This window comes from Passer domesticus, chromosome 1 (assembly GCF_036417665.1).
Source record: "Passer domesticus isolate bPasDom1 chromosome 1, bPasDom1.hap1, whole genome shotgun sequence".
Classification (NCBI taxonomy): Eukaryota; Metazoa; Chordata; class Aves; order Passeriformes; family Passeridae; genus Passer; species Passer domesticus.
Genome location: NC_087474.1, coordinates 1,236,258 through 1,261,781, shown reverse-complemented (window position 1 = coordinate 1,261,781; position 25,524 = coordinate 1,236,258). Strand labels below are relative to the sequence as shown.

The 25,524-nt window shown below is 45.7% G+C and overlaps 1 long non-coding RNA gene across 1 annotated transcript in view; it reads left to right on the top strand.

Annotated features, from left to right (window-relative positions):
• LOC135286788 (uncharacterized) overlaps window positions 1–17,808 on the top strand; it is a 30,660-nt gene extending 12,852 nt beyond the window's left edge. Inside the window, exon 4 of the long non-coding RNA XR_010350838.1 lies at window positions 17,488–17,808. This is a non-coding gene — a long non-coding RNA (uncharacterized LOC135286788). The remainder of the gene's footprint in view (window positions 1–17,487) is intronic.
• Window positions 17,809–25,524: the final 7,716 nt, after the last annotated feature.

The following is a 25,524-nucleotide window of genomic DNA, read 5'->3' as shown; positions in this document are numbered from 1 at the left end:
AACTTTGTCAGCTGGGTCATCTCTCTTTAGACCTTGATGTTGGAGCACAAGTGGAGTAAATGATCAGCTTAGGAGAAATCAAACAAGGGATCTTCTCACCCTGCTTTCTGGGCTGGGCAGATGGAGGAGCTGGGTGCACAAGAGCGTTGTGGTGGCCATGAGCTGCTCTGGCAAACACTGCAGGCTGTGGTGGGTAATTCCTAAAAGCCATCTCTGGCATGTGTGGCACTCTGCTGCCAGAATTTTGGCATCCAACCCAAGGCATCAGGACCAGCAGTGTCCCTCCCTGGGACAAGCCCTGCCTTGTCCTCTCACTCTGACACCAACACTCCACTGCTTTGCCTCACCCCAGGAATTTTATAAATGCTTCAAGGCAAGGCTTGAATATTAACTTTTTTTTAAATTTGCCCCCCAAAAGTGTGTTTTTCTGATTTTTTTTCTCCATGGGAAAAGGTTAAAAAGTCAGCTTCCAACCTGCGGTGGCTCAGCCTGAAGCAGAACATTTCAGTTTTATCAGCTGGCACGAAGGGATCTGTTTCAAATCATTTTTGACAGCATATTAAGCTGCATTTCTATCCCAGCTTGAAACTGGCCCGCCCATTGTCATTCCCTTTCTCTGGAAACAACTTGCTTTTCTCCCTCTGGAACCCAGGTGAAAGAGCTGACTGGGGGAATCACTGGGACATGAACTTGGCTCAGAGGAGAAAAAGAGGGGCTTGGATTCTCAGAATGTGGATCCAACAAAGGAGCAGTTTGATTTTCACTTGATCTGAGAAGAGCCCGTGCAGCCAGGTCGGATAAACTGAAACACAACACTGCAGAAATCCTGCATGCCCCTTGCCTCGGACATTCATTCACCAGCAGGCATGGCCAGACTTCACTGCTGGCTGTGACACTCCATGGAACAGCACAAACATGGAATAAACGCCTCTGAGCACTCCAGGATTTCCTAGGAAGGATGCAGTGTGTTGGGATTAGGTGCAGTTTTCAGAACAGAAGCTTACAGAGAAGGATTATTCATTGGACTATTGGGAAATTATTGAAATGGAAAAGATTGACCAAAACTGGCTTTATATTTTCTCATGCACAGTCCTTCACTGCTGATGTAGCAACTCCTCTTACATTAGAGAATGGAGTAATAGAAAATTATCACTGGTTTCCCCAGAGAAGTTGTGGCTGCCACAGCCCTGGAAATGCTCAAAGCCAGGCTGGACTGGTCTTGAAGCAACCTGGAATAATGAAAGCTGTCCCTGCCCAGAGCAAAGGCTGGAGCAACAGTTTTAAGGTTCCTTTCAATCCAAATCCCTCCATGATCCTGATTCTAAGATTTAAAGAGTCTGGGGACTGTTGTGAGTCTGACCGTGGGCGATGAGGGCAGAATTGTGTCAAGATCTAAACTTCCTCCAAGGAAATCACTTTGTGTAATGAATACTCCCCTCAATAATTATGTTAAATTCTTTTTCCAATGGTTCACATAGAAATAAAAGATACTGATGGTGGATTTCTGGTTACCTAAACCAAGATGTCTCTGTTTAGTTTCCTCCTAACTTTGTGTGAGGAGCAGGAGTGGTGCTTCCCGGCTCCTGCTTCCCTGCTCCTGCCCCATCAGCCATGAAGAGTTAATGGGCTGTGATGGGATACCAAACACTTCATTTCAGCAGTTTGGATGGGAACCAGCAGCTCAAGTCAAGAGCCCTTTAGAACCCAAGCTCAGACCTGCTAGTCCTGTTTCACCCTCAAAGAAAAGCTGGTTTTAGTGTTTCCCCTGCGTGTCCAATCCCATAAAACCCTGGCTCTTCCTGCTGTATCTCCTGATTGCAACAAGATTCTCTTTCCCCAAAGGGCAGGGATGCTGCAAACTCCATGAGGAAACATCTGGAATGTGGTCAGCAACCAGAGCAAGGTGCACTCAGCTGATTCCAGCACCTTATTTCCCTCTATAATGGGCTCTGAGGGAAATTAATTTCCTAGAATGAACTTCCTGAATCCAGAATTGCCAGTGAGATCTGCCCTTACCAGCAGAAATAATAAAGCAAGGGATGCCAGGAGATCATCAGGGCTCAATCCCCCTAACTGGGGATGAACTTTTGGGGAGTGAAATGCTGATAAATCTCATTTCTTGCCCTAGGGACGAGAATAGATGCTGGTCGGAGTGCGTTAATATTTGCTTTATCACTTTAATAATTCTGTAATTTAATTTTTTAATAATTCTTCAAGGACAGTGGGCATTACATGGATAAGTAACAACAGCAGTTCAGCTTTGGAGATCTTAGTGAGAAAGGTTAGGATGAGGAAGACTGAGAGAGAGAGAGATATATTTATAAAAATAAAATAACACAGAAAGCGGCAGCATTGCATTACAAGCCCTTCACCCTGGAATCTGGAAAAACATGGAGACTTTTGTTTTATAGATGCAGGAATTCGACTTTATTTTTGTTCCCTTCTCTTCCTTTAACAAGGAATCCTGAGTTGAACTCCTTGCCTGCTTACAGCATGCTGCCTTTGGCTGGCTCCCCCAGGCTTTTCCCTGCAAACCCTGGAGTGAATGGTTTAATCCCTTGGACGGGAGCTAGGGAAGCTCTGGAGCAGCTCCTTCATTCCCTGGCGGTGCCTGGGCCAGCCCACGCATGTTCCCGACTCCACCGGGATCCGTTTCCCCGGCGGGGTCGAGCCGTGTGCTCCCGCATTCCTTTGGTCACAGGGGTGTAGGAAACCATCCCGTTGCTCCTCTTACATAAGGAAATGCCCTGGCAGAGCCAGCCTTGATTTTGTCATTCAGCTGCCATGCCTCCTCTCCTCCTCCCCTTTCTCTGCTGCTCGTAAAAGCAGCCACGAGGCCACCACAGGAATCATTAATCCAGCGAGGTGGGGAGGTCTCCACGCAAATGTTGCTGACTTGGGCTTTCAGCAGAGGTTTGCAGGGCTTTTCTAGCCTGGGCTTTCCCCTCCAGGGCTTGGGGCTCAGTGCTGGTGGACATGGGAGAGGACTTGGCCCGACAAAATGTAGGAATTGGTGGTTCCAGTAACCACTGGCTCCAAGTGAAGACAGAAAGCCAGGAGGGGAGGCATCGGGAGGGAGGAATTTCCACCACAGCGTGGTGTTGGCATTTGTGATTCAATACAATCAACGTGTGCGGATTTTATTTCTCCTTTTCCTTCTCCTTCTTCTCCTTCTTTTCCTTCCTCTCTTTATCTTTCTTCTCTTTCTCCTTCTTGTCCTTCTCTTTTTCCCACTTCTCTTTTTTCTTCTTCTTCTTCTTCTTCTTCTTCTTCTTCTTCTTCTTCTTCTTCTTCTTCTTCTTCTTCTTCTTCTTCTTCTTCTTCTTCTTCTTCTTCTTCTTCTTCTCCTTCCTCCTTTTTCTTCTCCTTCTCTTTCTTTCTTTCTTCTTCTTAATTTTCCTTTTTCTCCTTCTTCTCCTTCTCTTTCTTCTTCTTCATTTTCCTTTTTATCCTTCCTCTCCTTCTATTTATTCTTCTTCTCCTTTTTCTCTTTCTCCTTCTTCTCCTTCTCTTTCTTCTCCTTCTCCTCCTTTTTGCTCCCCTCTTCCTTCTTTTCCCGTCTTGGTTGAAAATGGATGTGGTGTCCCTACAACAGACACCAAGATCCCTCCAAAGATCCAAGGGCAAACCTGCCACAGCAGGAAAAGCATCACGGACATCCATCACGGTGCTGCTGAGCTCCAGGTGGCTCAAAAAACACCACCCACTTGCACATTAGAGCAAAAAAACATCAGTTTGAGGAACAGGTGGAATCCTTTTCCTCCATAGCCAAGGTGCTGGGGGTGGATGTGTCTAGAAAAGCTGTGGAGAAGCTGTAGCCCCACACATTCCATTGACTTTCCATACTTACTCCAAGTAGCTGGAGCTCTGGAGTAATTTACACCATCCAGAACGTTACCTCATGGTGTGGTGGCTTTACAGAACAACCAGTTTTACTTTTCTACCACTGTCTTTGCTCATGGCTGGCACTTCCTGAAGAGACAGCTCTGTGATGAAAATAAGGTTGGTATTTTGAAATGTTTTTTTTTTCACTCACAGAAAAAAGCTGTGTCTGGAGCAGGCTGCATTTTGCAAACATATGTGAGTGTCTGAGCATATGCAAATGTAGCATTTTGTGGGATGGAAACATTCTGGGTTAACCTTTGTCAGAAAACAGAATTTTCATGTCGTCGTGACTTTCCATTTTGAGGACTGTTTTCTATGCTGTAAAAGCTGTCATAATTCCTTAAATTATTACAACAGGCCTTATCTGTTTCATACATGTGAGGGCTTTCTATTTCTATCTACATATTTTTATTGTGTCCTCTTCCCTCAAAAAAACATTTTCAGGTTATTTTCATATTGCCAACAGTGATTTTCTTCTTGAATATTTTGAACTATTTCAGAAAATAAAAGTTCACATTTTTATGAGCACCTAGAAGTGTCTCAGAAGCAGACAAGGAAGAGGAATTACCACGGGTGTCAGGAGTGTGGAGCTGTGCCTGGAGGTGTCTGGTGGGCATTGGAAGGGCGTCAGGAATGTGGTGGGAATGCAAGAGGATTCCCAGAGCATGAGGATGCTGGAAGGGAGATGAAGATCATCTACAATGTAGATGTGCAGGTCTGGGCAAGACACCCCATTTATAATGAAACATGTTCACCGTGATCAGGGAATGAGTCAATACAAGAAGGAATATCCATGGTGAAATTATCCCTCAAAATACTGCAGTAAAGAGGGATGAACACTAGAAAGGACAGAGAGTCTGAAGCTGGAGTCTGTCATGCACTTGGAACCATCTCACTGGGAGGATTCGCTGGGCTCACAGTCCTTAAGCTTCTCCGTGGAGAGGTCCCACATCCCTTATCATCTCCTGACACACCGCAGAAAATAAATCCTTTATCCAGACCAGCAGCTGCAGGAAAACAGCTCTTAATAACAGCATTGATCACGTAATTCTAAGATTTGCGTTGGAAGGGACCTTAAACCTCAACTTTTTCCACCCAGGCACAACTTCCACTATGCCAGGCTGCTCCAAGTCCCATCCAGACTGGCCTTGGACACTTCCAGGAATGAGGAATGATGACTGAGGAATGATGGTTGCTTGTTTCACTGACAGTTTCTCTGTGAGACACTTTTTCAAGGGCTTTTGCCAAATAAAATCCCATCCAACATCTTCTATTACCCCTCATGGTGCATCACTACTGATGAGAAGCGATTTTGACCATGAAACCCATAAAAAGTCACATTATGGGCCAGATTGGTGACTGGTGTCAGTTGGAATCTCCAGGGAGATGCTGATTCACTCAAAGCTGGGGACACATCACTCTGTGTTCTGTTTGGAAAATTAGACAAGCGCTGTACGGGAAGGCTCAGTCTGGGATTTCCGTCTGGAAATGCCATCTGGGAAAGGTACCTCAGTGGCACCTAATTCACTGGGTAATCACAGCCACACAAGGATGACCACAGGGGAAAAAGATGTCCTTCCCTTTCCAAGGATCTTCTGTAGTCCTGAGACTGCTGCTGTCTCGAGAGGAAAATGACTGTGAAAGAAAACATTCCTGCATCCATCTGTTGGCCAGCCTTTCCAGGTAAACAAAGCTCTCCCCACTTCTCATCTGCAGCACAGCTCCAAATCATTCCAAGCAGTGAAAACTGCTTGTTTTTCTACCCCCTCTCCCCACAAACACTGGCAAATCCCGATTTCCCAAAGTGCCAGGGCCGTGATCCTGGATTGCAGCAGTGCTAAGCCTCCTGCTGGTCTCAGCACCTGACTGGGAGCCCCGGCAGCCAGAGAGCTTTGCCCAGGCTCCAGAGCCCAGCACAGCCCGAGCTGGGGCTCAGCAGTGACAGGGCCCTCCTAGCATCCCCTTCCCTACCCTCTGAGCTCCGTTGGCACGGGATTTGCCTCCTTCCCTCCCGGCAGCAATGTACAGGCTTGCACCGTCCTGCCGTGAGCTATCCCGTAAACAACAACAAAATGAGCTTATAACTTTAAGCCTCCCAATGAAATAAGAAGCTAATTTGCCCCATCACAGTGCTTGCCATCTGTAAGAATTAGTCCCAGGGGGAAATGAATAGAGCCATTATTCCTACAGGGCTCTTGGCTGTGTAATTCCTCCAGTGGTGAAACAGTAGACAGCGAGAGGAAAAACATAATACTTGTGTGACCAGGCTGCCATTGGCTAAAGGAGTTGTGTGTATCTTGTTCATGAAATGAAGAGTCGGGCAGGCAGCTTAAGGGGTGACAGACCTCGCTGTCCCAAATGCTTCTTAGGCACCAAGTAATTAAAGCACCGTGTGGGAGGGATAATAGGGCCAGGAGACAAATTAAAGGTGCATTTATTGATGGCTGAGGCTTGGGAATGGCGCTGCTGCGACTGGAATTTTATTTATGCTCCCTCCAAAAGTCTCTTGCTGCCTTTCTGTGTTCTCCTTTTGTTGGGGGTGATGTTAAAAGGGAAGTGTGACAGCCCCTAAACCCTCGTGGGTCCATCCGAGTGGTTCTTGCTAGGGAGGGTTGGATTTTTCCCTGCTGGAAACTGGCCTGATTCCCGTTTCATGCTACATGAGGATGTGGCCTCTAATTTTTCAGATGAGCCGAACCCAAGCCATGAAGTAAAAGGTTCACAAGGATTTTCCAGCCTTGAGTAAAAGTTACTTTATCTGAGAGGAATGAACAAGGAGGAACATAAGCACCAGGAGCAGAAGGAGACTCCTGGCCAGGGGGAAAAAAGGAGTTGGGAAAAATGGATGCTGTGCCTGGACACCACCAAATAGCTGCTGTCTCCTAGAAAAGTCAGAATTATATCCAGGAGAGCATCTGGGAACTCATCTGAGCTCAAATCTTGCTGTCTAAACAAATAGAAATACCTTTATTCTTGATATCTGTGTCGAGGAGTGAGCCACAGTCAGAGGAACTCCTGAAGTGTGTGAAAGACCTGCCCAATGCCACACAAGAATTCCCAGCCCAGGGACTTTCCCCCCTAAACCACTTGGTTTTCCTTTGTCCCATTTATTCTGATGCTTTTTGTGCTTTGCCAGTGAAGAAATAAATGAGTCTGCTCATGACAGGACCTCCCTGGTTCGGATTAGATGCACCCATTTTGCATCCAGAATGGAGAATCTTGGAGTCTGTAGGGAAAAATAAAACCATCATGGGACAGTCACCCTTTCAGCTGAGGGAAAGGCTGCTCTAGTAGGAGGGAGGGAGTCAAATTTGAGGACTTAGTAAGTGATTCCACATGATAAGCAGCTTTTCTTGTGCAGCCCAGCACCACTCCGTGCAGGCACTGGCTCCTGCCAACTTTCTGCTGCTGACACGACTTTCATAATTTTTGATTTGTTTTTCTGCCTAGAGGCAGAATAATGGAGGAAATAATGTCTCCATTGATGTTGCTGACTTGCCCTAATACTTTTGTTTGTTCTTTTCCTTGATGTTCTGTGTGGGTTTTTAGTTTATTCAGTGCTATAGCTGGAATTATCCTTTTCCCTTCCCTTCCCTTCCCTTCCCTTCCCTTCCCTTCCCTTCCCTTCCCTTCCCTTCCCTTCCCTTCCCTTCCCTTCCCTTCCCTTCCCTTCCCTTCCCTGATCCCAAACCTAGGGTGGAATTTGAGCATATTTTAAGACTGACCACCTCAGACACTGAATTAAAAACGAGTGCAGCATTTGTGCTGGGAACATGGAATAGGAGCACCTGGAAGGAAGTTGGGAACCTTTGTGTTTTCAAAAAATCCTGGAATCCCAGGCTGGTCTGGGTTGGAAAGGACCTTAAAGTTCATCCATTCCCACTCCATTCCATGGGCAGGGGCACCTTCCATTATGCCAGGCTGCTCCAAGCCCTGTCCAGCCTGGCCTTGGGCACTGCCAGGGATCCAGGGGCAGCCAGAGCTTCTCTGGGAATTCCATTCCAGGGCCTCACCATCCTCACAGGGGAGATTTTCTTCCCAATATCCCATCTCTCCCTGCCCTCTGTCAGTGGGAAGCCATTCTCCCTTGTCCAAAGGGATGTCCAAAGTCCCTCTCCAGTTCTCTTGGAGGTTCTCTAAGCACTGCAAGTGGCTCCAAGGTCTTTCTGGAGCCTTCTCTTCTCCAGGCTGAGCGATCCCAGCTCTCCCAGCCTGGTGCTCTATTTATAGCTGAGGTGCTCCAGCCCTAAAAGCACCTTGATGGCCCTCAAATTTCTGACTCCCAGCACGTTTTGACAATTTCTTCTTCACCTTTGCTTATGAAATAGATATTTTGAGTCTCGGTGAAAACACCTGCAGAGTTAGAGCTTCAAAGGAAAGACTTTTGTAGGTTTGAGCCTAAATGACCTGAGAATCCAAATCTTTTCCTGCTGTAAAGATCAGGAATAGAAATTCCTTCAAAGCGGGAAAAGCTTCTGATGCATGGCAGGCTCCAGAGGCTTTTCATGCCCAACAGCTGCCTTGGCTCTCCGTGTCCAGGAGGTGAGGTGGTGGAGTTCTGCACGACTGCTCTGGATGGGGAAACAGCAGATTTCACATCTCCTCCAAGACCAGCAACTCCCACAGCTTCAGCTCCTAAAAAAAGAAGCCTTAACCAAACTAATTGCTTATCACATTGGGACCTGGCAAGGGCTGTTTGGGGGTGAAGCGAATATTTGATGTCGAGAAAGAAAAAGTATTGTGTTACTGACTCAAGAAAAACACTTTGCAGCCAATTTGCACAGTTTGAGCTCGTTTCCATGGAGTTCCTGCAGGAGTGGGAGTAGATAGGAACTTGCTGTGGGATTTGCAAGTGCTGAAGCCCTGAGGTCTCTTTCTCCATCCACCCCACAAATTGTCCAGCTACAGGCACAGCTTAGCAGAGCCACTAAGGTGATCCAAGGTTTTACTGGGAAGGGCCCAAGACAAAGCAGGGATTTCAGGAGGGGCAGCACCAGGCACGTTGATTCCGTGCTCGCAGGCGAAGCCCCGCGGATTCCCACACACAAGCAGTGGAAAAACGGAGGCTGGATTGCTCCAAGCTGCCATGACGTTAACAAGATGGCTCCCGGCAAACCTGTGACCCAAACTCAGATGTTCCTACTGGGAATATCACGGCACAGAACATTACGTCAGCCCCACGCAGTTCCCCGAGAGCGGCTCTGCCTTTCCGCTCGGCGCTATATATTCCTGCCTTTCATCTCCTGGAGAACTACCAGGACTGCCTGTTCTAGGCATGGAAATCTGCCTCTGGATCCTAAAGCCGCTTCACACATCCCACAGAACGCTTGTGCTCACATGGGTGGACGGCATCATAGGTCAAGGGAGGCTTGTGCTGCCTCCGTGCCAACCTGGTGAGGTGATGGTGACCTTCTCCTGTCCCTGGACCTGGTCCAAGGATGTGAGAAGGTCACCACCTCCAGGGTAATGAGATGAACAGGAGGCTGAGGCAAGTGAAAGCTTGGTGTGGAGAAATCTTCCTGCAGCAGAAAAGAAATTCAGTTAAGACAGCAGAAATGTCCCCAGAGATGAGACGCAGGCAGGGTTGTATTGCCAGTGTTATATAAAATTGGATTGAGCTCAGTGTGCAGAATCCTAGGGTTGGTGTGGTCAGAGAAAGGGAAGCTTGTTCCAGCCCTTTGAAGGAATGAGATCCACACTTGAGAAGGTCTCAGCCTGCTCTGTAGGAGATTCCAGATGGATGGGTGGGAGCACCTACCCCAAATGTCTCAGGATCAGTGTCCAGGGTTACACCACTGGCGTGACAGCAGATGTGCCTCATCTCAGACCCTGTTTTCACAAGCCACTGCCAAACAATATGACCCTGCAGCCACATTTATGTTCAAAATGTGACATAAAATGCTTGGCTCAACCAAGACCTGAATCTGTTTAAGTCTAGATCATCGTGTGGCTCGTGGTGGCTCTCAGTCTGGATGCAAACATTGGGAATGCCTGTTTGCAGCTGATGCTCTTGACTCCCATCCTGGCTGGAAGTGTTCAAAGCCAGGCTGGAAAGGGCTTGGAACAACCTGGTCCAGTGGAACGTGTCCCTGCCCATGGCACAGTGTTGAAACTGGATAATTTTTAAGGTTCTTTCCAAGCCAAACCATTCTGTGATTCCATAAATCCCTGTCTCTTTCCATGGGAGACGTCTGGATCTGATGCACGAAGAGTGGATTGCATTTAGCTCACCTGTTAAAGGGCACAAAGAGGATGAAGATGCTCCAGATGGGATTTCATGGTGTGACAGGGATGAATCATTCCAACCACCTACTCTGCAGAGCTCCTGGCTGCCCTCTCCACGTCTGTGGAGGGAAGCAGGCACAACAAAAGAATTTGGCTCCATGAGTAGGTGGTCAAGACAGTCCCACCCTCCTCCATTCCCAGGAAAAGGAGCCAGATTCTGGTTGTCCTGACTGATGGATAGTTTGGGTTCTTCCCAGACTTTTCATTACCAGATTAAATATCCCAATTTTTGCTACCTGAATCCCACTGAACACAGTTTCACTCCTGGAATATCTGTGTGGCTGCTCCCTGGGGCAAAGTCTGAGCTGAGTTTGACAGAACCACTCGTGCTGGAAGCAGGGAAAGTGTGCAAGGATTTCCCTGGAAAAGGGAAATCAGTAAGAGGGATACCTTGTGTAGCATTTTATTAATCAAAATCCTTGCAGAGTGTGGAATGGAAGTTAAAAATTCCTTAGACAGGGCCATTTTGGGTGAATATTCCAGTGTTGTGCAAACTGTACCAAGTCCTCAGTGGAATCAGGAGGACCTGGGTGTGACCCACTGTCCAGAAGAACAATTCCAGCTGTTCTGGAATAACCTTGGGCTGAAACAAAAAATGGAACAGCTCCCTTCTCAGACACAGACTCATTGTCCTTGCGAGAAGCTTCTCTGCCACTTCCAAGTTTCCCTCTTGGATTGATGAGGGAGGAGCAGCTTTTTACCCAGCCCAGATAGAAAATCAGCCACCACCCAGCCCATGATTAGGGCCCCTCTCATTATTTTAATTTTGGGTTTGCAGCGAGACGAGCTGGCAGCCTTGCGCTGCGCTTGGCACTGCAGAAGAGTTTAATAATCACCTAATAAAACTTTTCATCTGGCTTCCCACATCTCTCCCTTTCCCAGCTCCGTGCCCTTCCCTGCACTCTCTATCAGGGATGTGGGGTTTGGAATAACACACATCACTGCTGTAGCAACCAGCTTCTCCTTCACTGCTAGTACAGGTATCTGCAGGTACCACCATTTCACTGTCTCTCATCCAATCCCAGAAATTCCAGCCAAAATTGCCTCTTGTAATCTGTGTCTGTGAGTTCCATCATGCCCATTTTATGGGGTTCCTCGCTGTCTCTGAGGATAAAAGAAATTTTGGGTCTTTATTTTACATTTGTTTGTTAACAGCACTTGGGAGTGGTTCAGTACTGAGATGGCTCAAGGTGTCTTCATAATCCTGATTTTTCCAATGAAATTTTGGACTTCCCAGCCTGGGTGCTTCCAAGGAAGGCCTGAGAATTCTGGCCTTGGGCAAAATGATGGATTTGGAGCTTAAAATCCTGATCAGTATCAGTCTGGGCTGACCCAAGGTGACTGCAATCCTGTCCCTTAGGGGCTACATGTTCCCTTCTCTCCTCTGCACTGTTAATGTCAGGCAGCAGCCTTAAAATAAATCCATGCAAGGGAACAGGACAGCTGGAAAGTGAACTTTTTTTTTTTTTTTTAAAAAAAGGGGGAATGGCACTGTGGATGTGCTATAATCGACAGCTCTTTACAAAAATTGCAGCTGAGCAGCAGGAGACAACTCTGCTTGTTTGTCTTGTATCGGATGCTCCCCTTTGGGCCAAGGAGAGGAAATGGAAATTACAACCCTCCTGAAAGCAGCAGAGCATTCCTAGGAAAAAGCCATTTATGGAGGGCAGGGAGAGAATGAGATACAGACACGGCCAGGAAGAGCCTGGAGGAGAAGCAGGGAGCTGGCTGGGAGCACTGGGGAGCACAGCAGTGCTCCAGTGTGACAAAGACAAATTCCCCAGGGTGCCAGAGGGGGCTGTGTGGAATAATTTGCAATCCAGGATGCTGCTGACAGTTCCTGGAATGAAAACAAGTCTCTGCAGAGAGGCTCCCCAGGCCACTGGGACCAGAGGGGGCAGGTGGAGCGTCCTGTTTACAGTTGTTTGTGTTTCTAATCCTGCTTGGTTTGAGTTTTCCCTGCTAAACCCTAAATGAGGAGTTAATTCCTTTTCAGGTTCTGAGCTTTTGGGGACTTTGGGGAGAGTCAATGGCACAGGACAGAGGAAAATATGGCTGATTCTTTTATGGTGGTTTAAAATGTTCTTCAACCCACAGCCTGAGGGCTGAGATCATGCTAAAACTGACTTCAGGGCTCCTGAAAATGCTGCAGAGTGCCATAAACAAACTTAGTGAATTTATTGAACCATTTTTCTTGGCCAGTTGATGGAACAGCAGCATTTTCTTCACTTTAAAGTGGCTGCATTCACCAGATCATCCAAAGACCTCTTTTATTGACTCCAAGAAGAGCTGAGAATTACAAGCTCAGGTAGATTTCTACACCATAAACATCCCTGTTTTTGCTACCTGAATCCCACTGAACACAGTTTAACTCCTGGAATATCTGTGTGGCTGCTGCCTGGGGCAAAGTTTGAGCTGAGTTTGACAGAACCACTCATGCTGGAAGCAGGGAAAGTGTGCAAGGATTTCCCTGGAAAAGGGAAGTCAGTAAGAGGGATACTTTGTGTAGCATTTTATTAATCAAAATCCTTGCAGAGTGTGGAATGGAAGTTAAAAATTCCTTAGACAGGGCCATTTTGGGTGAATATTCCAGTGTTGTGCAAACTGTACCAAGTCCTCAGTGGAATCAGGAGGACCTGGGTGTGACCCACTGTCCAGAAGAACAATTCCAGCTGTTCTGGAATAACCTTGGGCTGAAACAAAGTTCACTGCCAGTGGATGGAACAGCACCGTCTTTGATGGGCAGTGGGGGTTTCGCTGTGAGGAATCTCACCCAACCTCTGCCCTGGGCTGACCTTGCTCGGTTTCTGAAATCCGAGAGGATCCCAGCCCTCGGTGGCCCAGCGTGTGTCCAAGTGCACTTGAGGAATGCCAGCAGGCAGAGAAGCTGGGTAAATGTCTGAGAAGGCAAGGTTTCCTGCTCTGTTATTGTTAAAAACACTCCTATAGGATCCTTTCTTGAGCAGGTCATTCTGATTTGTTTCCTTTTTTTCAAAAGTCACTTTGGCATCTGATACCTTGTGCAATGTATAATCCCCGTGGTCCAAAGGGCTTGAGAGCGCCAGGAAATCCAGAATCTTGGCGTGGATGTGGGGCCAGCTCCCATAACACGGGGCTGCCTGGCTGCTCTGTGGGATCTCTGTGACACCAGGGTCCGTGGTGTGCTCGGGGATCAGCTGTGGGCTCTGCCCCAGAGACCCTGGCAGGGAATCCCCCACCCCTCCCGCCTGCTGCAACCTGCAGGAGCCCTGGACAAAGAGGGTTTGTTCCTTAAATGAGGGCTGGAAGGAATAAAACACTGACTGCTGCCCCCCTTGAGGGGAGGGGAAGAGAGGTGGTGGCCAAAGAATTGATTGATCACAGCACTTTGAGTCCTGAAAACATCCCTGCAGTGGGAGGTGTGTGCGTGGATAAACTGGGGATGGGCATTCCTGAAGGAAGGGCCTCCTGCAGGTTGTGGATCCATGGATAAATTACATTTATTCTTCCATTTCACCTCCATGAGCTCGATAATTCATCTCTAGGCTGACAGCAGCTCAGCCTCTGAGCAGCCTGTGAATTCCTGATTGCAATGATCAAGTTGCTGCTCTTTGCTCTCTACTTTCCCAGGTAAAGTGCTTTCCCCCTTTTCCTCTCCACAGTGACCTAAAGATCAGGATGGGATCCAAATAACATCTGTGTGAAAAGGCTGCACCACACAGGGAGCACTGAGCAGGATGATTTTGCTTTATGGAATACAGACATTTTGATAATATTAAAATTATTTCAGTTGACATCCCCTTTGTGGACAGGACAAAATATTGCAATGACTCAAACAAATTTTGTCTCCTGTTTTAAAACAGTGATAATGTCAGCTGCCAAAATTCAATGATAAACTCAACTGCCAAAATTCAATGATAAAATCAACTGCCAATCTCACAGTGACCTGGTAGGAGCAGGTGATATAAAATGGGTTTTGGACAGGTGGAAGAATTTCTGGTTCCCATCACCTGAGGATCTGATCCCTGGGAGTTTCTCCTGAAGAAATCTACCTCAGCACTGGGAGTCCACAAATATCTCCTTGGTGGACCTAGAACCCCCCTTTTTTCCTTCAGGAGACTTTTAGATCTGGAATTCCACACTTGGGAGACTTCCTTCCCCCAGTCAAATTATAGCAATTAAAAAAAATTCAAATTATTAATTGTAGCCATGCATGGAGAACACTCAAAGGAGCAATGCAATTGTAAAAAGCAAATATTGGTGCATATGGAGAAGATTCAGATTAATGGTTCCTAATTAATGAGAAATTTAGGGTAATTTTTTTTTCTCTCCCTCTCTCTCTCTCTCTAACCAGAATTAGAGAGAAGGAGTTTTCACAGGACAGGCCTGATGTTAAGTAAAGCTGAAATTGGCAACTTCCAGTCCTGACTAGAAACTGATAATTGATAAGAAATCAAATCAGTGAATGAGAAATTATTATTCTTCACTCATCTGTTAAAAGTCATAACTCAGGAAGATATAGAAATCTAAATTCTCTCCAATTTTGGCAGAATTAAGAAGCTATTCTGGCATGATGAAACCCATTTTTCTTAAGCTAGAAAATGGTCAAAAGCCAGTATTTCTACAAACGTGCAGCATGTGATGCTGAAATTGAAACAAATCCTTGATTTCTGTTGGGAAAAAGGATCCTAAATGTCAAATTCATCTCACCTGGCTTCATTATTCATTTGACCAAGGTTCTTTTGGTAGTGCATGGAATGGGAGATGCATCCCTAGAGTGATTCCTCCTTTCTGGAGGTGCCTGGATTTTTCCCCAGAATAAAAATAATGGCAAGAGTGACCAGCTAAGACTTAAAAGTCCCACCCAGATTCCGTGGTTAATGGTCAAAGTGACTTTCAACAGAGAGGGCAGGAAAACAGTTTTTATGCAAAGAAAATGGGAGAACCTGGTGAGTGGAAAAGGCAGATATTTTCACCAAGAGCTGAAAGAACCTCATCTTACCCTTCCAATTCCAGTTTTGTTGTTTTACACATTCAGGAGAGCTGAGTCCCCCATTCCACAGCTTAACACTGAGATAAGGAGAGACAGAGTGGAATGATCCCATATTTCAGCTGGAAAAGCCCAGACAGGGATGTGAGTGTGGCTTCCAGGCTGTGCATGTGCCCCGAGTCCAGGATGAGCATGACCGTGATTTTATGTTCCCTGTGCTGAGAGTTTTACCTGCAAAAGCTCAATCTTTCATGATTCTGTGCATCCACAAATCATCCAGGCTCTGTTAATGTCATTTTTCCAGTGCAGCAGAGCTGGGGATTTTTGTCCCAGAACTGGCAATTCTGCAGCTGCTGCTCTGGTGGGAAGTCCTGGATAAATGGCCAAATTTTAATTTTCTGCTTGATGAAATTCTGAGGTAGCTGAAGAAGACATTTCATGGAAAGTGGAGCTGTCATTACAAAACTGACTTTTCGGGAGTGGAATGGATAAGACAGGGAGTAAATGTTCTGTAAAACTGCTGCATGGGCTGAGGGTTGTGCCTTTTGACCCACCTTCATCCCTGGATCCTCCTTCAGAATATCCACAGGCCTACCTTTGTCTTTGGATCACGAGACAAGATTACCTGGGGCTTTAAAACACTCCAGAATGCAAATCCTCACATATCCAAGGCATGGCATCCCAGGGGATCTGCAGCACGGAATTCCTGCGGCTGAAGCTTGAATTTTGACAAGAGAAAAATTGGTCAACCTTGACCTGCTCAGCTCGGGGAAGAACTGGGAAATCTTTGGAGCTCTGCTCCGTGATTCATGGGGGTATGAATCTCCCCGTGCCTGAGAGGACCAGGCAGCTCTGTCAGCAGCAGCAGAATTAGGAGGAGTTGCAGGAAGAAGGGATAAATGTGCTTTAACTCAACCACAAGCCATTGGTTACATTCCTGCAGGGGAACACGGGAACCAGCCCATGGCATCACCGGGAATCTGATCCCCATCATCAGTTTATTAAAGCTGCATCTTAGAAATGCACGCACATAGTGGGGATAATTCCTTCCATTCCAGGAATCCCTGGGTAAAGTTTCGAGGTTGAGTTAAGAAAGGTCAGGGTGGATGATCATAGGGTGTCTGCTGGCTTCCATGGCTCCAAATCTCTGCAGGGATTTAGAAGGAGCCAACACATTTTCACTTGGAAGTTGGGATTTAAATAGAGATTTGTTAACGTGCTCCCTTCTCTCTCTCTTTCCTCTGCGTATCAGCTAATCAGCATCAGCACAGAAATATTTCTTGTCTTTCCCTCATATTGCCCCACTCCTCATTTCTCCTTCCTCTGTCTTTCAGAGCTGTGACAGCAAAAAACCCCACAAAACTAAACCCCAGTCCCAGCAGGGAAAGCAATTCAATCCCACACCCCCTCTGCCTCCCTCTCTGCCCCAAATCCGCTCCTGACTCCAACTGAACGTGAAATATTCCATTACTCAGCAAAAAGCAGACAAGCTGAATATTTATTAGTGTTTCCAAGCTCAGCCTGCCCAGCACCACTATCCTAAGGATTAGAGAAACCATGGAAAAGCTGGGCAAGGCTGGGGAGTGATGCCACCTCTTTTCCTGTGCCTTCATGAAAGAAGTGCCTTGAAGGTGCTCTGCTGTTTCCCCTCCCTTTGGAAAATGGCACCTGGCTGTGGAAAATAAGGATAAACTTTCTGTTAACTTCAATTAATGAAGAACTGAAAGGTTCTTGGGTACCTGAGAGAAGGCAAAACTGTGCAAACCTCATTTGTGATCTTCAGCAAAGTCATGGATGTATCTGGGGGCATAAATTTGGGATACAATTGAGGCTGGTGGATTTCTCGGTGACAGGATAAATTCTAAGCTGTCCCTGCTGAAAACCAAGCGCCTGTAAAGGAGTGGGTTTTCACTATTTTTCCCCTGAAATAATCCACATTTGTAGCTCATGCTCACATCAGGAAAAACTTAATAGCTTCGGGTTGATGCCAGTGACGGTATTGAGCAACTTGGCAAAGACCCCTGGAGAAAAGCCAAACCCTTTAAAAATAACAGCACCACCAATAATAATGCAAGATTCCAATTAAACTGCAGTGCCACTGCAGGGGAGTAATCCACTGGCCATGGGCTACTGGGAATTTAGGGAGCAGCTGGTTGGTGTGCTCTGATTTATTCAGCAGATCAGCTGCAGTCACTCTGTGACTGAACACCAAGTTCTTTGCTTGCCCTCAAGCAAAATTATTATTGAGGTCAGCAGAGGTATAGAGATCCAGGCCAAGTGGGAATCTGGCACAGCAGTTCCCAGTACTACGGCTACATTTTCCATGACTTTTAAATTTTTTTTTTCAGCAGAGAGTGCAAGTTTCAAGGAGAAAATGCTGCTTTCTGTGAAAAAGGAATGACTCAGCACATCGGAGGCAGACAGAAAGAAAGACAGATAATATGGGGGAAATCAGATGTGTCAGCTTTGGCTGACAGAGACTGGAATATTTCTCTGTCCTAAATCAGTCAAATTTTTGTCAGTTTGAAACAAACACGACGAGCTGACACTGATGAGCTGTTTATTGTGGAAGCCATGGAGTCTCCAGTTCTTTACTTGCTCTGGATTTTCAGGTGAATTCTCTAAGCATTCCATTAAAAATTCTGACTATTTTTTCTTGCCCTGGGCAGCCTTTCCTTCTTTTCCTTGCTCAGCTATATCCCAAAATGAAGGGACAAAAAATTAGTTTGTTCCTGTGCCTTTTGTCCAGACCTGGTGTAGGACTGCAGCTCCAAACCCTCAGGACTGGGGTAGGAATTGAAGGCAATTCTCCTGCTTTTTTGGTGACCAATGCCAAGAATTATTCTTGGCATATCAGGATCATGTCCTCCAGCCAGTCCTTAAACTCCACTGGTTTATCAGTCAGGAGCAACTTCTCCAAGGGGTTTGTTCAGAAGAGCAGCAGCACTCCAGCCATCAGATGAGCCAAGATGTGACTCCTAGGTCAGCAAGGAAGATGTTTGTAGAAGTAGGAAACACTAGGAAATGAATTTTAATACTTTTTTTTTTTTAATGCAAGTGTTTAAAAGCATTTGCCCCAGTCAAGGGTAAGTTTTTAATGTAGTTCTTCACGGGCATGTGCTGGACCTGAATACGGGGGATAATTAAATAATTAAATTTTTGGGGTGTGGTTCCTTAGAGGTGAACCTGAATTTTTGTGGATTGTTAAGAATGGAGGAGCAGAGAATGCTAAAACACCCAAAATTTGGTTTTCCCTTCTTTTACACATCCAAGCCTGACCTATTCTCTCTAAACCTCTACAATCAGTGGAGGTGAATCACCCAAACTTGAAATTCTGGGAATATAAAAATAGAGCAGGTGAATCCTGCGATTCTACGAGTACATCCAATATATGTATAGGATTAGCAAATATTGAAATGTGCCATCTGATTTTTGTCTTTGGCCCTGATGTTTTTATCCCTGCATGATTTTGCAACTCAGATTTGTAACTATTGGCAGAAGGAAGGTGGATGAGGGATGGCAGGAAAAATTCATCTCTGTAAAACTTTTATAACCTTGTTAGCAATGCTATTAAAAACGTTCTCCAAGTAGTTATCAAGGTGTTTAGCTTCCTGAAATTTGGATTTATTGAAACTTCGTGACAAAAATAGTTTGGAGAAGTGAAATTAATCACTGCATTTATTAAAAAGAAAAACAAGTCCCCCCCCAGAAAAAGCAAAGAGAAGAATTATGTGAAAATATAGAAAAGAATTAAAAATAATCCATATCGAGGCTTGGGAAATGTTGGTATTTCTTCAAGAATTGTTTTAAAAATCTCCTTACAACACAAACAAGGTTTTGCTAAATGTTGAACTAAAACACCTTTTGATTTCAGGCTTCTGAAAGCTTTCAGCAGGTTTTCTGGGGGATCTGGAACCAGGACAATTCTGCAGGAGGGACTGTTTTTATAATATATTTGGGCTTGGGAAATAGAAATCTCCAAATAATGTGAGCTCATGTGGATTTCTCCTGTGGATTCCTGACCCACCTTTCAGTGCAACTAAGCCAACTTTTCATCTGGTCTGTATCAATGTCACAGAGGCACCTCCAGCTTCTACCTGAACCAAAATACTCACTCTCTAAAATGCAGATTAATCATGGGGAGGTGCATTAGTTGGCTACTGGTGCTTCCCAAGGAGTTCTGTACATTTAAAAGCTCAGCACAAGGATTTATTGCCTTATTTTCCAAGCGCTTTTTCTTTCCATTATCTCAGCTCCTTGCCCAAGTGACCCTCTGATGGTGATACACATAAATACAGCCCAGACATGCCCAGCCCGTGATTAAATACCCTGATAATTTTGAGGCCCTCCAAGATATAGGATTTCACACTATCACAAATCCTGCTGCAGTCAACCAGTAGCCACAATCAATTACTCGGAGCGGCCGCGCTCGCGTTCCTCCTCCAGAGTTTCTTGATTAGGTGCCAACAGCGTTCAAGGCCCGTTGCTTTCCAACAGGGAAAAGAGCAAACTCCCACAGAGATATCCTCAGAAACAGATAGAAAGGCTCTGCCTGCAGGAGAGGCAGTGGAACAGCCTCTGAACCACGGGGTGTCCAAGGCTCCCAACAAACAGTTAACCCCAAACCCGTCCCGCGTCCCGCGGACGGGCTGAGGGAACAAACTTGGATAAAGCACCCAAGTGACTGGGAGCCACGGCCAGTTCCAAGAACACTCCGGGACCAGAAAGCTTTGGCTGGGTAGGATTTCAAGGTCTTGTCCACAAGGATCCACAATTAAAATTTCTCGTGCTAAAGTTTCATGGTGAAATGAAAACCCTGAGATTCCAACGCTTCCCCGCTCTCCTCCCCCTTCAGAACACCACTCACAATGCTCGGTGGAAGGAAAAGAAAACCTCCAGTATTTTGGCAATTGGCTCTGCCCTCTTTTACATATTTCAATTCCATCTTTTTGGAAGAGCTGTAAATCTTTCCTCCTATTTTCTCCCCCCTCCTTGTTCTGTCTTCAGCCTGCTTGGCCGTGTAATTGCAGTGTTCATGTTACTTGCATGCATAGGAAATGATGTTTAAAGGGAAGGCAACTAAAGGTCTTTCTCCTCCTTTCTCTCCTTGGCTTCAGGGATTCACTGATAAGTGCTGGGAAGTGATAATTGGCTTGTAACAGCAATAGTCTGGCTACCAGGTGTAAGGAAGGGATCATTTCCCTGTGCTGGGCACTGCTGAGGCCACACCTCAAATCTTTTGGGGTCACTTTGGGACCTCTCATGACCAGATGGACATCGAGGGGTTGGAGCATGTCCAGGGAAGGGAAGGGAGCTGAGGAAGGGGCTGGAGGACAAGAAGAGATCTGTAGGAATTCAGCCTGGAGAAAAGGAGGCTCGGGGGGGGGCCTTCTGTCTCTCCCATTTTAGGAGGGGACAGCCAGGGGGGCAGGATCTGCTCCCAGGGAACAGGGACAGGAGGAGAGCAAATGACCTCAAGCTGTGCCAGGAGAGGTTTAGATTTGAAATTAGGAAAATTTTTATGTAAAGGGTTGTCAAACATTATAAGAAGCTGCCCATGGCCAGCAGAAAAAAGAGGATGTGATGCTTGTCATTTATTCACAACACCATTATTATTACTCCAGAGGCATTGGGAGCCCTTTGGGAGCATCCTCTGTAGTAGGGAAGCCAGTGCTTCATTGCTCTGCAGGTGGGAAAACCAAATTATGGATCACAGTTCAATAGGCTGGAAATGGCTCATGGCTGGGAATTCAAAAGGACTCCAGAAGGCGAAGGTCAGTTCTCCCTACAAGGTGGCCTCAATCCTTGTCCCTTATTTGTCAGTTTATTTAAAATATTCCTCTCCCTTCCTTGGAGATGCATGGGAGGACTCTACAGGAAAATGCCGTGCAGATTATGAGTATCAAGGAATGTTTTTAAAGTTCCATGGCTGTTCATATTCAGGATCTGTGGGTACAAAAATTAATGAAAAAACCCCATGCCATATTTTCAGAATAAAATATTTTTTTCCCTTTCATTTATCAGGTGTACAAATTTGAATCCTCTCAAAACATGATGGGATTTAAAGCTGATTTTGGTCTTTTTGTATAGGACATTTAGACAAAAACTACTGATTATATTTCTTGTTTTATTTCATTTAAATGTTTAAAAAGGAAGATTTTTGTCTTTTCCCTCCAGAAATGTTCCAGTCTCCATGAAATTTTGAGTGGGAAACTCTTCTGCAGTGGAGAATGAAGTGACCAAAGAGAGAGAATGAGTCATGTCCCCTCTCTTGTAGAAACTGGGGTCAACAAAATCCCATGAGATGTAGCAGAATCAACTTCAAGTCCCTCACCAGCACAGCTTGGACTTGTTCCCCAAAAAATTCCCTTCTGCACCCCCAGAGCAGTGAATTCCTGTCAGTTGTAGCACAAATATTCCCCGAATTCTCCTCAACCTGCTGCGGTGGCTCTGCTGTGTTTTGGGGAAGGTTCAAACAGGTCCTTTCGTAAGCGCTTTCACTCCCACGTTATCCATCTGTGGGAAGCTCATTCCATGGCCTCATCCCTCTCTGGCAACTTGAGGGAGGTTTCTGGCCAGCTCCGTGATGAAGTGGTGGATCCAAGGTGTTTGGATTTGCCCTTGGCCTCGGGTTCCCTGTGACGTCCTCTCCGCTTCCAAATTAATGTGCAATTTGGGAGGGTGAGAGTGCCTCCAGCTGCCAGTGGCTGTGGAGATGGGATAATTATCCTGAAGAAACTCCTGACAAGCCAGAGCTGGAAACTGTGGCCTCGATGGAAAGGAAAATCATTGTAGCCGTGTAAACATGTGCCGATGCCCTTCTGGACTGGCCTGGTTTTTACCTATTTTTAACCTTGTTTAGCTTTGAAATTTGCTTTGGATCTTTGGGACAGAAGCTTGGGGTGCAGCAGAGAGGAACCTGTCTGTGTGTTTTGTTGAGTGAAACATCAAATAAATGGAATAAGGAGGGAGTGATAAGGTAGGAGAAATCAGATAATGATGGGTTGGATCAAAGTAAAATGACACTTTATCTGTGACAATCAGATTAATTGGGAAAATTAATGGACTTTTTGATTGCAGCATTGCTGTAATTCCCTGTTTATATGCAAGGTCTGATGAATTGAAGAACCAGGTCCATTTTGAGTCTGTTTCTGGACAATGGAATTGGAATCCTGGATGTCAGATAGGCAAATAAACAATCACCTCTTTCCTCTTGTTTTGAATTAAAAGGTCAATAACACCCAAGATTAATTGAGGGGTACAACACATAATGATATTGAGTACCTACAAACCAGATGAAATCCATCAGCTTGGAAGAGGAAGGAATTTTCCTGTTGGTTTCTCCACTGAGGCAAAGGCTGCAGTTCAATTTCAACCTTTTATTGAAACCAGAGAATTCAAATGTGGTGGCAAAAGCACAGGAAGAGTCTTTGTAGTCCCAGATGGAGCAAAAAAAATCAGCCTCCAAAAAAAAATCAACTTCATCCTCAAAATCAACCAACCTGATCTTGCACATCTTGAAAAACAAGTGGGATTTGTCTGACCTGATGGTCCTGGTGGGTCCCTTCCCACCCAGAATTTTCTATAATTCCAGGACCTGAGATCTTTGTTTCAGTCTCTTTAAAATCACTCTCACCAAAGGCCTCTAGCACAGAATTCATCTCATCTTTTAGTGGAATCCTGCAATAGATTCAAGGATTTATCCTCAAAAAAATCCTGGTTGGGATAAAGGGAATATAAAGAGAGTTGAGGGCACAAATGACAAGATTTTAGTGTGAATTGGGATAAATTTCTTCTTGTGTACATTTCTTCAGAATGTATCAGGTTCTCCTTCCATTTCATCCTCCCCATCCTCCATGAAAGGTTTCCAGAGCTCCAGAATTAAAGGGAAGAGCTGATGTTAACAACCTTGTCCTTTGCTTTGGACCAAATTCCACGCCAGTCACAGCAGAGCTTTACCTAATCTGGATTCCTCTCACATCAGCCACATCTGGTGTTTTCCATGTTGCTTCCCTCTGGGTGGGGTTTATTCCCACAGGAGGATAATCAAGACTTTCCAGCCTCATTTTCCAGCTGCATTTTGGCCTTCCAGTTTAGAAGGGCTCAACATTCTTTCCAAGGTCTTTATTGGAGCTTCCTCTTGTTTGCTGCCACAGTCCAAGGTGACAAGTCTTTCAAGTCACCCTAATACTGATTTGACTTCCCAAAATTCGTGCTGCCTGTCCCACAATCTCTTTCTCTCTTAATTCCCAGTGATCATTTGGGTTGAATTTGAAAACATGACTTTATATGGCTGATGTCAAGTGCAAGAACCCTTCACCACACACACGAGGGGAAATCATGAATCCTCTGCAGAGTGAATGTGCAGGTCCACTGATTGCCTTGCCTTAACTTTTAATTTTCCTTAATTCTTATAACTCCTTAACAAACTGTTGATGAGCCTGCTCAATGAAATGAAGAGATTAATATGCTAAAAAATGTGAGTATTTTCAAAATCCAACCCACACGTGCAGGCAGAAATTAGGTTGCAGTGTTTTAGTGGGGGCTGTGTCTCTCTCTGATGTAAAAATGTGCTTTTTGTAAGCATTTTTCCTCATTTTGCTCATTTATTCAGGCGCCCAGGACTGGGGGAGGGAGCACAGCATTTGCAAAATTACAATTCTGTCCAAAATCAAATGTCAAGCTGTATCTGTCAACCTTCATTTCACACGAACTCGGCGTTGCAAGGAAAGATTTCTGCTCAGGGTTTGTGGCTTGGCTGCTTTTCAGCCCATCAGCAGTGAGGAGGAACCCTCAGCACTGGTCTCAAATGGGGTTTAAACTCCCTCAAGGACCCAAACTGTGACACTGGCCCCAAGGTGACAGAGAAACCCTTCTGTGTGGTCACAATTGTGTGGTTGAGGGCACTTTGGGGAGGCTGAGGAAAGCTAAGCTGCCTTGTGGGCATCGTTTATATTCCCAGCAGAGCTGATTTCTTAATCCCCTTCTCCAGTTATGTGATTCCAGGACTCCTGTGCTCTACCTGGGAAGGCAGCTACACCTGAGCCAGGTCTAAGCATGCTGCAAGCTCAGTCCAAGGCAGAAATCACATCTCCCTTCTAAGGTTTCACTCTTTGTATGGCTGGCATGGAGAACCTCTTAGGAGTGGAGCCAATTGTCGTATTACATGTGCCGTTTGTCCAGGAGGAATTTTCTTTGCTTTCTCCTCTTTCTCTAGGAAGTAGCCACAAATGTCCAGTGTAGGGTTACTGGGCCCACGCAAAAAAATTATCAGATTTTAGCAGCTATTCCTGGAATTACAATATTGTTTTGTCTTTTTTTGAACTGAAATGGCAGCAGCTCAGGTGTCAATTTTCACATCAGTGGCTGTGTTCTTTTCCCTAGGAGTTCAAATTTTACAAAGATGACAGAACTACAGGGAAGGATTTGGATGGTGGAGGAGCAATTTTATTTTTTTTTTCTTGGTGATGAGCTGAATATTTCTTTCTAAAAATCAAAGTTCAATAATAATTATGGTTGTTTTGGGGGGAAAAGAAAAAGTTCTCCCACAAGTCTGAGCTGGAGGAAGAGATCAGGACAGACTGAGGACATTGTCAGTGTCTGTCAGGTGTTTCATGGAGCAGCTCGCAGGACAGTGAAGGCTCAGAGCAAATGGACCCCAAATTTTACCTCACCACTTCAGGAAAGGGAAAATTTACAGAGCCCCCAAAAATACCTCTCATTGCTGAGCCATTTGAGGCCTTCCAAGGTTGGCATTTTTGGCTGATTCCAGGATTCCACACGACCCCCGAAAATCAAATCAAAGCCTCCTCTGCTTCACCCATTTTTGTAAAGAGTGTGAAATATGAGATATTGTTCTTATTGTAGCTCACCCTTACATTTCAGATCAAATAAAGATGACACAAAAAAAATTCTGACTTTTTGGAATGAGTCCAGAGCAGATCCAGGAGTTGCTCCAAGGGCTGGAGCCCCTCAGCTCTGGATCCAGGCTTGGGAGAGCTGGGAATGTTCACCTAGAGAAGGGAAGGCTCAAAGGAGAGCTTAGAGCCCTTTCCAGGGCCTAAAGGAGCTCCAGGAGAGCTGCAGAGGGACTGAGGACAAGGGATGGAAGGACAGGACAAGGGGGAATGACTTTACACTGAAGGAGAGTGGTTTAGATTAAATATCAGGGCATTAAATACCTGTGAGGGTGGGGAGGCCCTGGCACAGGGTGCCCAGAGCAGCTGCGGCTGCCCCTGGATCCCTGGCAGTGTCCAAGGCCAGGCTGGACAGGGCTTGGAGCACCCTGGGATAGTGGAAGGGATCCCTACTCCTGGCAGGGGTGGAGGAGTATCCCACTGCCATGGTAGCTCTCATTCTTCCTTAGATTTCCATGTCAGTATTGG